Source organism: Bos indicus x Bos taurus, chromosome 5, assembly GCF_003369695.1.
Source record: "Bos indicus x Bos taurus breed Angus x Brahman F1 hybrid chromosome 5, Bos_hybrid_MaternalHap_v2.0, whole genome shotgun sequence".
NCBI lineage: Eukaryota > Metazoa > Chordata > Mammalia > Artiodactyla > Bovidae > Bos > Bos indicus x Bos taurus.
The window spans coordinates 101,728,787-101,743,843 of record NC_040080.1 but is presented as its reverse complement, the minus strand read 5'-3'; the positions used below and the strand labels follow the sequence as shown (position 1 = coordinate 101,743,843).

Genomic DNA, 15,057 nt, shown 5'->3' with positions numbered 1-15,057 from the left:
AAGGAAACAGAGTGATCCTAAAGGAGAAATTAGAGTGTAAGTCAGATCATGGCACTTCTCTCATTAGCATCTTCTGAATTTATATCTCACTGTCCACTCCCCTCCCCCAAATAGAAAAAGTCCTTATGTAAGTAAGAAGTCCTGTAAGGCCTTACGTAATCTGTACCTTTCCTCAAGCTTACTGTCTCTGAGTTCATCTCCTGCAGCACTCTGGTCTCTCATAATGTTTGGCCCAGACAGGCTGCCTCCCTGCTTTCTGAGCACACATAACCTATTTCACCCTCAAGGCCTTTTGCCTTTGTTCTCCCTGCTTGGAGTATTTTTTTTCCAAATACTCCCCTGGCTCATTCCCTGTTTCCACTGGGTCTTGTTCAGATATCACTTTCTGAGTGGGGGCTTCCTTGACACCCTATTAAAAATCCATCCCATTCCCCCCACATTTCTGCCCCTGGCACTCCCCTTATCCTGTTTCTCCCCATACCATTTATATTATTAATCCAGGGCAAGTATTTTTGTCTGTTTTGTGCACCAACATGTTCCAAAAGCCTAAAACAGTATTTGGCACATGAATATTCTAATGTTTTTGAATGAGTAAATGATTGAGTGCTATTTTTCCATCTATTTCTAGTATTATTTCTTATTTTCCTTTTAGATGGTCTATGTTAACTTTAAAATAAAGCTTTTATTTCTGATTTCCATCCTAATATTGTTTCTATGAAATAAAATGAAAATGAATTTTTGTCTACATAAAAGACACTAGGTTAGTCTTATGGAAGACACAAGGAAAATCAGACACAAGGATTTGAAATTTAGGGACTTCCTTGGTTGTCCAGTGGCTAAGACTCTGCACTCCCAATGCAGAGGGCCCAGGTTCGATCCCTGTTCAGGGAACTAGATCCCTCATGCCACAACTAAAGATTCCACGTGCCACAATGAAAATCAAAGATCCTGTGTGCTACAACTAAGACCTGGCACAGCCAAATAAATAAATATTTTTTTAAAAAAGGGATTTGCAATCTAATTAGGAATATAAGACTAGCAGATAAAAAGTTAAATGCTAAGGAAAGATATTAGTAACCTTTCACACCAAAAAACTGATGAAATATTAGGAGACAGAACTACTTAACTACAAAAATAATTTGCTTTCTGAGCTTCACACTTAGCTGTGGTAGACTCAGAAGTTTATATAGACAGTAAAATATTTTCCAAAATATAAGAAAGGACTGTATTTAAATGTATAAAGTACAAACCTTGCAAGAGGTTGCTAAGTAGCATTGTTTTTGTCAAAACTAACTGAGAAACTCATTGTGAGATGCAAACATTACAAAAATTGTATTTCCCTACTTCTTGAGCAATTGCATGAAGACCTATTGGGGGGTGGGAGCTGAACATCTTGTTCATGATATTTTCTTCAGTGTGGTTGCCTTCTCCTGTCCAGGATTTGTCTTTGTACAGAACCCCTAAGCCTATGCTTAGTTCTCATATGCTTTCCCCCGTTCCACCTGCCCCCAAACACAAATACATGCACACATAGACACACATTTCTCCTGATTGTGTTTATGGAATGATCAGTTCTTCTATGATTCTGATCATAGAACTTAGAGGCTCATTCACTATGTTGGGCATGTTTTAATTTCAAACCAAGACTTCTGCCAATGGGTTACCATTTTTGGTTCTCTAATCTTATCACAAAAAAGAAATATTTAAAACATATCTGCACTACCCCTCTCACCATGATCTAAGTACCTCAAACTAGTATCTAGATAAGTTGAATTCCATTATAACCAGTGCTGCTCTGAAAAGAATGTGCTTTGCTTAAGGAAAATGTTTATATTTCATTCCCTGGCTTCTTCCAAAAAAGGTTATAAGTTTCTTAGGTAAATGGAGAACAATGAAAGCAGCTTTATCAGCACAGCCTGTTTAATTTCTTTTGAAAGTAATGCTACTAACCTTTCTGCAGTATTTTGGTAGATCCAACAGAGAAGATACCATTTGTATTGTGGAGCTGCCAAGTACAGCCAAAGTCAAAAGTTAAATATAATGTGCTTATTAAGGCTGTGTACTCTTCCCATTTTGAAATTTTCTCTACCCTTAGGGCAGGCACCAAGCTGTCTACATTTGATGCAATACTGACATCTGTAATGTTGAATAAATAGGAAATAATGAATCCTCAGACTGACTGTGACAGTTAAAAGACTTGTTCTCTGTCAAAACTGATCATAAGCAACAGTTTAAGACAAATTTCCCTTTTTGAATAACCAAATCTTTAACATTTGCTTGTGCAAGAGACATTATTGATCTATAAATACTGTCAACAAATTAGAGGTTTGAAAATCTAATCATTTTCCTAATGTCTAGCAAAAATTGAATTTAAGTATTAGATATTCAGTGTGTCCAACATCTCCTCATTATTTCTGTGCTATAGAACTTCCCTTTCTAAATGTAGGTCAAATGAAAATCATGTTTCCTTTGCTTTCTTTAAAGTCATTCTTAATTTCTTTTCCTTTTTCTCTGTGCTATTTCTGCTTCCCTTGATGTTTAATGTTCCAAAGTAGTTGAAGAATGTCAAAATATATTGCCCTAGATATGTACATTGCTAATTATTATTTTGCCTGTCATCAAAGTCCTTTCAATTGTAGGAAGAAATCTGATATAAATCTTGAGAATAATTTATTGTTATCAGTTTCAAATGAATCCCATACGTTATAACAATAATCACTTAATTTTTATTACTTATGTTGTCTTTCCAAAAGTGTCAAATTTTTGTCTTAGGAAATTTATTTCTTTTAAAAAATTAGTTGATTTATTTTAATTGGAAGATAATTACTTTAAATATTGTGATGGTTTTTGCCATGCATCAGTATGAATTGGCCATAGGCATACATGTATCCCTTCCATCCTGAATCCCCCCCTCTCACGTCCCTCTACTCTGTCCTTCCAAGTTGTCACGGAGCACTGGCTTTGAACACCTCAGCAATCCCACTACTGGTCATATACCTGAGGCATCCAGAATTAAAAAAGACACACGTACCCCAATGTTCATTGCAACACTATTTACAATAGCTAGGACATGGAAGCAACCTAGATGTCCATTGGCAGATGACTGGATAGGAAGTTGTGGTACATATACACAATAGAATATTACTCATCTATAAAAAGGAACGCATTTGAGTCAGTTCTAATAACTAACTTACAAGTCTAATGAAAGTCTTGAACTGTCTTCATAATGCTGATTCCTAGAGTCATAATCACTTTGTTTATAACAAAGTGTCATTAACAATAAGTATTATTAGACCAAATATTAACATTGATAATAATCACAGCAAATTTATATTAAGTAACAACTGACCACAAAGCTCCACTACATCTTTTGTGCACATATGCCATTAATCATTGGGAAGCAGTGACATTAAAATCTTAATAAATGAGCAAGATAAAGCTTGGAAAGATCATTAAATGTGCTCTAGGTAATGCAGTGAAAGTAGGTCACACTGCCAATAAAAGAGAATAGGAATATAAACAGAGATTTGTCAGACATTTCTTGAGCAAAGAATCTCTCACTTAAGATTTTTACAAATCCTAGGAGATAAGTGTAACATTATACCAATTTTATAGATGAAGAAACTGAAGCAGTTAGGTTCTTTGCTCAAGATTACACAGCCACCAAGTAACTAACTCTATTTTATTGAATGACTCAGCCAACAAATACTTTTTGAATGATTACTATAACTGACATTGTGCTGGGCCCAAGGTTTATGAAGATGGCAAAGACACAGTCACCGTCTTATGGCGATTGACTGCCTTAGGAGAAACAAAGTAAGCGTTAGTATGGTGCTGAGTAGGCTTCCCTGATGGCTCAGCAGTAAAGAATCTGCCTGCAATGCAGGAGACGCAGGAGATGTGAACTCGAGTAAAGGAGATATTCACAAGGGCCTATGGGAGTTCAAGGAGAGCAGTGTTCCATTTCACACACGGGAGGAGTGTGGAGGTGGAAGGAAGATGCTGTTTAAACTGCATGTTGGAAGATGAGTAAAAACTAGCTGAGTGAAGAGAGGGAAGAGAGAGAGAGGATATTCTAGAAAGAGGGGCAACAAGCGAGCTCAAAGGCTAGAGATGAAAGAAAGCTTGACAACTACTAGGAGTTGCAAGTGTAACTAGCAGAATAAAATGAAGAGGTGGATGGAGAGGTGAGGCAGGGAAAATAGCAGGCATGAGACTGTGGAACTTTGGGAAGTCTATTCTCCTGTCTGGACTTTTTATTCTGAAGGCAATGAGTGTGTGTGTTTACGCTCAGGTGCTCAGTCGTGTCCATTTGTGATGCCATGGACCGTAGCCCGCCAGGCTCCTCTGTCCATGGGACTTTCCAGGCAAGAACACTGGAGTGGGTTGCCATTTCCTCCTCCAAGGTGATAGGAAGCTGCAAAAAGAACTCTTGACAGGTCAGATCAGAAATGCTCTGGCAGGTGTGGCTATTGAATTGGAGGTGAAGGCAGGAAGAGTAAGAAAGTATGAAGCCAGTGTCGTAAATGTCATGAAATGATAAATCTTAAACTAAATCATTGACTGCTGGAATTGAAGAATAAAAAGAGAGATGAAAGTAGCGAAACTGACGGTATTTGGTAAATGGATAGTCTGGGGAGGCTGAAAGAAAAATAGTGTTTTAAGTTTCTGGGAGCTTCTTATAGTTTGTAGATTTTGTGTAAAGAGCATGTCTGTGTGATATGATTGAATCAGCTACATAAACCCTTCTGATTAGCCTATTTGTCATCAAAATGTTAAGTGAAAAAACATGTAACTGTGCATATCTTTTTTTATTTTTCTGAATTGTATTTTCTATAGAAGTAGAGTAGTTCAGATGCCAATAAACGGTTTCAATGCCTGAACTAAATAAATTAGCCAAGGGATGATTCCAATTAACTCTTGTCACTAAAAATTTCACTTACTTTTAAAATTGCAAAGTTGCTGGGTGTATCTCTTCTGTACATCTTTGGTTGCTTTAGTGATTGAGCATCATACAATAATGCTGTGAAAGTGGAAAGAAAACATGTTATTATGTTGATCAAAGGAACTTTTTGAAAGCTGCCAATTCAGTTAATAAATATTTTTTTCCTTACTTAATCTTTTGCTTATTCATTCTGAAATGATGATTACATAATCTGGGAATAAAAGAAAAAATGAGTCTATCTTCCCTAATTGTGGACTGTGAATTTGTTTGGAGAATGAAAGTTAAAGATTTGGAATCCCATTAAAGTTGCCTAAAGTAAACATTGTGTCTGTTGAGGTGAACCCTCCTACACCAGAGAATTCTCTAGGGTTCTTGGGGTATGTTCCTACTACAGCTCAGGCACCATCATTTACTGGGCTAGTATAGAAGTTGTAACCAGTTTAGAGAGTTAGAGAGAGGAGATTAAACATGCAGGTATTAGTATTCAATTCACTGGGTTTCTGAGAAGTATGTATTAATCAGCCCTGCCTGAGAGAAAAGGTAGAGGTCCTGCTTCCTGTGCAGAACTGCTGGGGGCAGAGGGACTCTTAGTTGAGCATCTCAATATGGAACAGCAGTCCATGAGTAGAAACCATTTCTCTCTCTGGTAATGAAGAAATCCAATGAGTAGAGCAAAAAAGGAGCCTAAAGATGAGAGCTGGCATGCCTGATGGTGGTCCCAGAGATGCCAGGTAAGGGGGTACTGTAGCAGAGGATGAGCAGAAGTCCACCTGAGATGGGCCATGCCGATTGTGACGCTTCAGCCTTGCCTAAGCCAATGGAAGAGTTGAGAAACTGGATCCACGTCCACCAGCAGAGAAGTCAGCATGGACCAAACCTCACTCACACCCCAGAACCTCCAGAGCTTCATCACAGATAAAAAAGAAAAGGGAAGGGGGAAGAAATTCTGAGAAGAATCCTGAAGTGACTGAGTAGTTCCCCTAAAGAAATCCAGTTTAAAGTGGAAGTAACTGAGTTGTTTGGTTTTAAAGGAATTCAAGTGTAGGCTATCAAACAGAGTCAAGGCTTGAGAGCCAAGTGTGGTTATAGAAAACGAATGAGTGTAGACAGTGGGGAGAGTAACTGCAGAGTTCCTGTCAGGGTGTAGGCTGCTGGTTGCAGGTTGATGGCTGGGCGCTGAAGCATTGTGCCTGGAAGTGGAAAGGGTATGAGCCTTAGAACAGACTGATGAGATTCCTCTGCTGGGTGACCTGGGGAAAATTATTTATTTCACTTTATAACAAAATAAATTATTTTATTTCCCCCAGTAAAATGGGTTTAAAAAAGAAAAATAAACATATTTTTGCTTTGCCATCCTAGAGAATGACTGTTTCTGTACAGTGAAAAAATGCACTGGTTAGTAAGAGGCCATTGGCCTGTGTCATAACTATGCTGCCTATTCAGAAGGGAACTCTGTCTCTTCTCTGTAATATTCTGGGAAGAACTAGCTAAGATGGAAATCATCTCTTTCTTCAGAGTGTGAGATTATTTATGAATATTAGTACTGGCTCTAAAGTTTGGCTGGCGGGTCAATCTTTCCTCGTTTTGTCCCTGTGTGAACAACCTAGGCAGGCTTCATACATCATCATCAGTCAATTTTGATCTTTTTCCCAAGAAAAGCCATCCATTTCATAAGGTTTTATGTTTATTTGTAAGCATATGTAGCCAATATTCTCTGAAACATTTAAAATTTTCTTTTCAGCTTTTTCCATAGTTCCAATTTTATTTTTAAATTTTTCTATATTAGAGTTCTGAAAAGTTGGTCAATACTTTAGCTGTTTTTCTAAATACCTGTTTTATTTCCTGTTTATAATTTTTTATATTAATTACTTCATTCTGCCTTCTTTCCTTGGGCCTTTTATTCTCTTAAAATTTCCAAATTGGATATTATTTTCATTTATGTTTTTCTATTTTAAAATAACAAGCATTTAAGAATACAAATTATTCATAAGTACTATTTATTCATTTACTCAATTAATAAGGTATTTAAGGCCATGAAATTAATTATATCTGTAGTTTATTGTGTTTCTTAAATGATATTTGGCAATTTTATCTTTAGTATTCTCAAAGTTGGTGTTATTGACAAAATATTTTGAGCTTTTAAATATCTAAACAATTTGATTTTAAAATGTAGTCATATTTATGTAAAATTTCTATTTTCTAAAATATATAACTTTTTGCTACCAAGTATTTGAACAGTATTTAATTGTTCCATAGATACTTGACCTGCAAGTATATATTTTTTATTGCTAAGTAGCATGTTTGAAAATATAACAATTTCATTTTATTAATATAACACAGCTATTATTTATATCCTGATTTATGTCTTTTATTTCCTTTAGATGTTTTGACAGTGAATTGTTAAATCTTATATTACTATAGTCCTTATCTATACTACTCTTTTTTTTTTTATTTCTAGTAGTGTTTTTTTGATGTATTTTAATACCACATTCTTGTTGTTTAGATGCTAAACTGGTCCAACTCTTTGCAACCCCTTGGATTATAGCCTGCCAGGCTCCACTGTCCGTGGGATTTCCCAGGTAAGAATACTGAAGCTGGTTGCCATTTCCTTCTCTGGGGGATCTTCCTGACCCAGGGATTGAATCTACGTCTCCTGCATTGACAGATTCTTTGCCACTGAGCCATCTAGGAAGCCCTGACAGTATTATTCGCCTATAATAGTGGATCTGTTGTGCTTTAGTTTAGATGATGGCTTTTGTCAATCAAGAATGACCTTACGTGGGGCTTCCCTGGTGGTCCAGTGGGTAAGACTCTGTGCCGCATGCAGGGGGCCAGGTTCAATCCGTGGTCAGGGAACTAGATCCCACATGCTGCAGTTAAGAGTTCTCATGTCACAGCTAAAGATCCTGCGTGCTGAAGATCTTGAGAGAGCTATAACTGAGACACAGTGCAGCCAAATTAATAAATAAGTATTTTTTTAAAATGATGACCTTACTTTAAGATTTTCTACCATATGTTTGACTTTGGATAATGTTAGTGACATTATTTTCACTTTATATGAAGAATTTAATTCTTAACTGCTTTTTTTTTTTTTTTGCATATTTATGATCGTCCTTCTAAATTATACTAGAACTACTTTTCTTTTATTTTAATGAATTTTCTCCTGGCATAATCTAACTCATTATTCACTAAAGAATAAAAATGCTACCATGAGTACAAGCTTATTAAATATTTCCCCTGATTTTCTCATGCTGTGTTATTAAACACACCTTATCTGAATATATCTAGGCCATTACCCCAATTTCAGCACTTTCCCAACTGTTTTCCTTTCAGTAGTTTTCTTTTTGATTTTGATTAATTATAAGATTACTGTTGGGTGGAAACTGTTAAATTAAAATCACTCACTAGTAGAAGAACTTTGGTTCTTTTGAGTATTGTATTCTCAGTCTTGAAATAGAATAGCCTTAATGACAAGAATTCTTGCTGTTTTCTTTTCACACATCGATGAAAAATGATCATTTTGGAAGCTAAAGAACACTCAGTCCTTTGAAAAAAGAGTAAGTAAGCATGCAGGAAGGGAGAGAGGTGCCCTAGACAAACAAGAGGATTAGAACGGGAGTTAACTACTCCTTATACCCCATCTGCTTCCCAAATGTGGATCACTCCTTGAGGTCTGCATGAAACAGAAAATGTGGCTAAGGGTAGAGGTTCATGGCTGAAAAATCTTTATTACACTTGTCAGCAATAGCTGCAATCATGCTGAATATTGAGAGACTTTCTGTTTTCCTTATTCCCAGGTTGTGGTTATCCAAGGAGCTTTCTTCTTTTCAGATTTGAGATCAACAGTAATGTAATTTCTGAGTCCAAATCAATAATTTTCTGTCTCTCCCTTTCCCAACTAAATCAGAAGAAAAAATGTTATAGATCTTCTCTAACCAATTTATTTATGGAAGATTTTCTTTTCTGTACATATGCTATGCTTCGGTTTAATTTTTAATGGGTTTCACTATAAGAAGCTTCTTCGAGTGAACCAGAGGTTAAACATGATGATGAGAAAGCATTGACTCATTCTAATATTTCATCTTTTTCTGGGACATAGATTTTTATTTTGACCTTTAGTCTCTCTTGCCATATTAGTCTTAGCCAGAAGATAATTATAGCAGGATGATTTTCCTAATGGTCACAAAGGAAGTTATTATTTTTTGGGAAAATCTGTATTTTAAAAATTGACTAGTTTTCCTTATATTTGTTATACCCTAACTGTTTAAAAACCACCCTTTTAGATCCTTGTCTTAAGATAAATTTATTTGCCTTCCGCTTTTTTGGTTGTTATTGTTATGTTTTCTTATGTTTAGTTTCAGTAGCTTCTAATTACCTACAGTTGATTGTTTCCTAGGAATCTGTGAGAGCTGAAAGATGTTAAAGGAAAACATTCCTATCATTAGCAAAGCTTTATGTGTCCACTGAGGTCATGAGATGATATAGTGAGCTTCAAAGAACAGACACAAGTCACACATATAATGAGATCATGGCAAAAAAAAAAAAAGCAGTTAAAACAGCTTCAACAACATTACACTGGAAATTAGAAACATGAAACTAAAAATATTTCAGAGACCTGGAGAAAATATCAGTTCAAGGAAAATACTCCTGACACAGAACTATTGTACTTGTTATATAAATGATGAGGGAGCTTATTTGACTTTGTCTGGTTTGTTGACTATTAATGGCCTTTCCAATGTCATGGTCTCCTGTACCATGGCTTTATTTACTAGGCAGATGACTCTGGAGTAATCTGTGAAGCTCTCTAAGTCGCAGGTTCCTCAACTGTAACCTAGTGGTGATAGTCTCCTGCATCTCTGTCTCAAAGAAGTGCAAAGGGACAGGCAGGTGATGTAGTTGAATGTTCTCTTTAAAACGGAAAAATATGACATAAGCGTAAGTTACGATTAGTGCTCTTTTGGTCACACATTGCAATCTCCATTGTCTTACAAACCACATCTCGCATGCAATGATGACACATCACTTCTAGTTCCCAGGACTGTCCTGGCTTTAGTAATGAAAACTCCATTTTTCCTCTGGGGAGCCCCTCTGTTGCAGGCAAACTGAACTATTGTTCACACTATAATGTGTAGGAGGCCATAGTTCATAACGTGTACTGAATTCTCAGTTCAGTTTGTGGTTTCACTCTTCAGTAGTAGAATTAACATGTTCATTAATTTGTTCATCATAAATTTTGGAGCATCCACAATACAACAGCACTTTTCTTTAACATATTGATGATATGAAGTTAAACAAAACAGATTGGGTTTCTGCTCTCAGAGAAAAGTCCATTCTATTCTAAGAGAGAGAAAACAAACATACTAAAAAGAACATAACTGTAAGTTGGGAGAAATATGCTGAAGAAAAAAAGTAAACTTTTATGTGCTAAATTGCTTCAGTCATGTCTGACTTTCTTCAGCCCCATGGATTGTAGCCTGCCAGGCTTCTCTGTCCAGGCAAGAATACTGGAGTGGGTTGCCATGCCATTGTCTAGGGGATCTTCCCAAATCAGGGATCGAACCTGCCTGGGATCTCTTATGTCTCCTGCATTGGCAGGTGGGTTCTTTACCACTAGCACCACCTGGGGAGCCCAGAAACATCTGCTATGGTTGCCTTCTCCACAATGCTAGCCTGTTAGGTGTGCAACGGTGGTGGTTTTGTGACTAAGTTGTGTCTTATTCTTTTGCAACCCCACGAACATGTAGTCTGGCAGGCTCCTCTGTCTACGGGATTTTCCAGGCAAGAATATTGGAATGGGTTGCCATTTACTTCTTCAGGGGATCTTCCTGACCAGGGATTGAACCTGGGTCTCCTCCACTGCAGGTAGTCTACTGCATTGCAGGTGGGTTCTTTACCAACTGAGCCATCAGGGAAGCCCAAACTTCTGTAAAAGACAATAAAAGGGGAAACCATCTTTAGACTAAGAAGGGAAAGGGACTATGTGAATTACTCCTAAGGCCTGAAGGATTTGAAAGAGCCAGAGGGAGAACAGTGGAATGTGAAGGAGGGGAAGGTTTGGGTGGGAGCAACCCCAGGCAGAGGAAAGAACATTATGTGTTGGATTTATCTACTCCAGTTTTGTATCTTTGATAGAGCACAACGCCTGGCAGAAAGTAGGTAGGTACTGAAGGACAACCTGCTGAATGAACAAATGTCTCCAAGACATAATTAATAGTTAATTCTAGAGTTTCAGTCCCTTCCCTCCTTTACTGGGAGAGATCATTTGGGGGCACAGTCACCTTTCTGCTATTCCTTACATCACTCCGAGAAGGTGAGCCTCTTGTCTCAACTATCTTTAACACTGTTCATGACCATAAGATCATGGCACCCTGTCCTAAGTCATCTCTGTTGGTTGCCCACTCAAGAAATCCATGCCTAATGCCCTGTAGTCCTTTAAGACCTATTACACTGGTTACAACAAGGACTGAAGACTGAAGGCAGGAGGAGAAGGGGACGACAGAGGATGAGACGGTTGGACGGCATCACTGATTCAATGGGCATGAATTTGAGCAAGCTCTGGGAGCTGGTGATGTACAGGGAAGCCTGGTGTGCTGCAGTCCATGGGGTCACAAAGAGTCAGACACGACTGAGCGACTGAACAGGACTGAACTGAACAACTAGGTCTAGTCATAAATCTTAGGGGATTCTTGATGGCTTTTCACATTTTCATTTTAAAGAATTAACTGATTTTGTACATAGACACTTTGAAGTACTATGAATGATGTTATTGTTTTCCCTACGTTTGCCTTTTACATGAAAAGTTTTAGCTTTTCTGCTTACAAGTTTGGTTACTTGTCTACTAGGGAACATTTGTTTTAAATAAACAGAAGGTTGCTACTCAGTGTTCTGGTCTGCCTTGAAGTCCTTTCCCCTTTATCACACCCATGATAAATTACTAGAAGCCCTTTAATGACAGGTTTATTTGCAGGAAACCTAATAAGATCTCTTCAAGTGGTCATTATTTCTTTTTCTTCAGAATTTTCTAGATATTAGTTGTTTTCTTATGGTAATTGCCACTTTTAAAAAACCTTATAGTTATTTATGCACATGGCTCTGCTTGTTTGTAAGCATCTTAAGAACATGATCAGTATTATTTCTCGTTCCTGTTTAGGTTCTCCTCTCTATCTTCCCTCTCACCCTTGCTTGTGCTGTGGATGTAAGTAAGTAAGTGAAGTAAGTGAAGTCACTCAGTCGTGTCCGACTCTTTGCGACCCTGTGGACTGTAGCCTACCAGGCTTCTCTGTCCATGGGATTCTCCAGGAAAGTGTACTGGAGTGGGTTACCATTTCCTTCTCCAGGGGATCTTCCCGACCCAGGGATCGAACCTGAGTCTCCCGCATTGGAGGCAGACGCTTTAACCTCTGAGCCACCAGGGAAGATGCTGCTGTGGACATGGTGGTCCTAAATAAGTAAACATTTGTTGAATGAAAGAAAAATGCTTCTAGATGATACAAAACCAAACGGAAAACTTTTGAGAATAACTAGAAGCAAATAATTGAGGTTTGAAAAATAAAAATGGAGGGGGGGGGGTTACAGAGTGGTAGTAGACATTGTTACAGTGTGTCCTCTATCAAGATAAAGATAATTAAGCCAAAGGATGCTGGGGTCATGGATCAGTCAGCACTCTCCTTTATCAGAGGAGAAGGGAGCCAATGAATCTTGTGTTGTAAGAGGAATGATTGCAACCTGGCCAAATTGTTCCAGGACATTCTAGAGTTTTCTTGTTTGAAAGCATCAGTCTTGAAGTTAAAACTGGCAAACCCTATGGTCAAAGAAAGAGAAGGGAAGCTGTGTGGCTATGTGGTGGTGCTCTCCTTGAGTCTCCAGCTGGACTTGCCTCTCGTGGCACAGAATTGCTCTCTGCCCCGAGTGCCAGAATCGGGTATTTGGAAGGGTAGAGTTAACGAGATCATAGGCTCTAAAGTCAAGCATGGATGTCAGCAGCTGTGTTGCTTTACCTCATTTGTTCATCTAATCCCACCAACTACTGCAATCCAGTCAGATGGTTACATCTAACAGCATAGAAAATTAAATTTTAATTTTGCATTTATAGATTAAATGAAATGAAGGAATAATTCTTTTTTTGGATTACTAACTTGGCTGATGGGTGGATAAGACAGTCCTTTTGAGAGCCTCAGGTCCCCAAACTGCTCTTGCTATAGAATTAGGCCTTTCTACTGTTTTATAGAGGAATTTGCCTTTCCACAATATTCCCTTCTCTAAATTTCAAATAAAAAATAAGCCTGTATATATTTTTTACATTTTTGGAAACAATTATATTTTACACATCTTGAATATTATCCTGGATATTGACCAATTAATGTGTATGAATTACTAAGTATAAACAGAAAAAGCAGTGATTTTTAGAGAGAGAGAACTCATTATTAGAGAGTAATTTTTTAGATTAACACGTGATTCTTGATTTTTTTAGCCGTATGTTACTTTTCCCTTCTTTTGTGGAACCCACATTTAGACAAGTCTGGACATTATCAGGTAATGAAGTATTTTTCCATTTTTAAAATTTATTTCACATGTGTGAATCAGAATTTCTGGGAAGTCTGAGATATTAGAATTAAATTGCAATAATTTCAGCCACTGCAAGAAACAGTCACATGACATGTTATTGGTCAGTAATATTTGTTAAATGTCAGAGTAGAAAAGTAATGAATTGTTCATAGAAACAGTGTTAAAGTTTACTTCATGTAAAGAGCCATTCTATCTGAGCACTACTTTAATTTAAACATTACTCTTATTTCAAGTTAATACTATTTGAAAGTCCACACAGTATCAGCAGCCACTTGGATTTTCCTACGAACTAAAGACATAATGTCTTTCCCACTTATTTTTTCACACACAGCTATGTACTACTTTGTCATAATTCATGTTTATTTCTACATGTATTCATGTCTTGTTTTCCTAAAAAGAGGCTTTTGTTTTTCTTGGCAATGTATCCTTTATCCATCTAAATATTCTTCATCGGTGTTCCTGGTATTAGACACAGAGGAGTCAGTGGCAAAAGACAGCCTTTTCTTCAAGGGACTCAGAGAAGAGTTCATGGTCCCTTTACAGGAACCATGTAGTCCCTGTAAATAGTCAGTCACCTCACAGGTATCATGAAAATAAAGGAAAAGCATTGCAGATATTTGCTTGCATAAAGTTAACAACTTTAACCTGTCAACATTTTATTTATTTATCTTTCCTTACCCAGATTTGTTTTCATAAGTAGTTAAGATAAAAATGAGATTCAACAGAAACACTGAGTATCTTCTATTTGGGTCTATTGCAGAGTGGGTCTATTAAAAAAAAAAGACAGAGAGACATTCTGGTAAATATTAAACAGGTTAGTAAGCTACCTTGTACTCTAGTAAATAATTAACATTTCTCTTCAGATTTCCAGAAAGGAATATCAAAGCTCCTTTTGCAGTGGGAAGAAATCAGTCTTTACCAGTAAAAGTGACTTCTTTTTTTTTTTTCTTTTTTTTTAACTTTTTATTTTGTATTGGGGTATAGCTGATTAACAAATAATGTTGTGATCGTTTTAGGCGAACAGTGAAGGAACTCAGCCATACATATGCGTGTATCCATTCTCTCTCAAAACCCCCTCCATCCAGGCTGGCACATAACATTGAGCAGATTTCCATGTACTATAGAGTAGGTCCTTGTTGGTTATCCATTTTAAATATAGCAGTGTGCACATGAGCATCCCAGACTTCCTAATTGTCTCTTCCTTCCATCATTCCCTTCTACCCTGGCAACCATAAGCTTGTTCTCAAAGTCTATAAGTCTGTTTTGTAAGCAAGTTAATTTGTATCGTTTCTTTCTAGATTTCATGCATAAGGGATGTCATAAGATATTTCTCCTCTGACTTACTTTACTCACTATGACACTCTCTACATTCATCTATGTTGCTGCAAATAGCATTACTTCATTCTTTTTATGACTGAGTAATATTCCATTGAATATATGTACCACATCTTCTTTATCCATTCCTCTGTTCATGGATATTTACGTTGCTTCCATGTATTAGCTGTTGTAAACAGTGCTTCAGTGAACATTGATGTGCATATTTCTTT

The 15,057-nt window shown here is 37.1% G+C and overlaps 1 non-coding gene across 1 annotated transcript; it reads left to right on the top strand.

Annotated features, from left to right (window-relative positions):
* Positions 1 to 818: 818 nt before the first annotated feature.
* Positions 819 to 891, top strand: TRNAG-CCC. The gene has a single exon. It is a non-coding gene; the product is annotated as a tRNA-Gly (tRNA).
* The last annotated feature ends 14,166 nt before the right edge of the window (positions 892 to 15,057 follow it).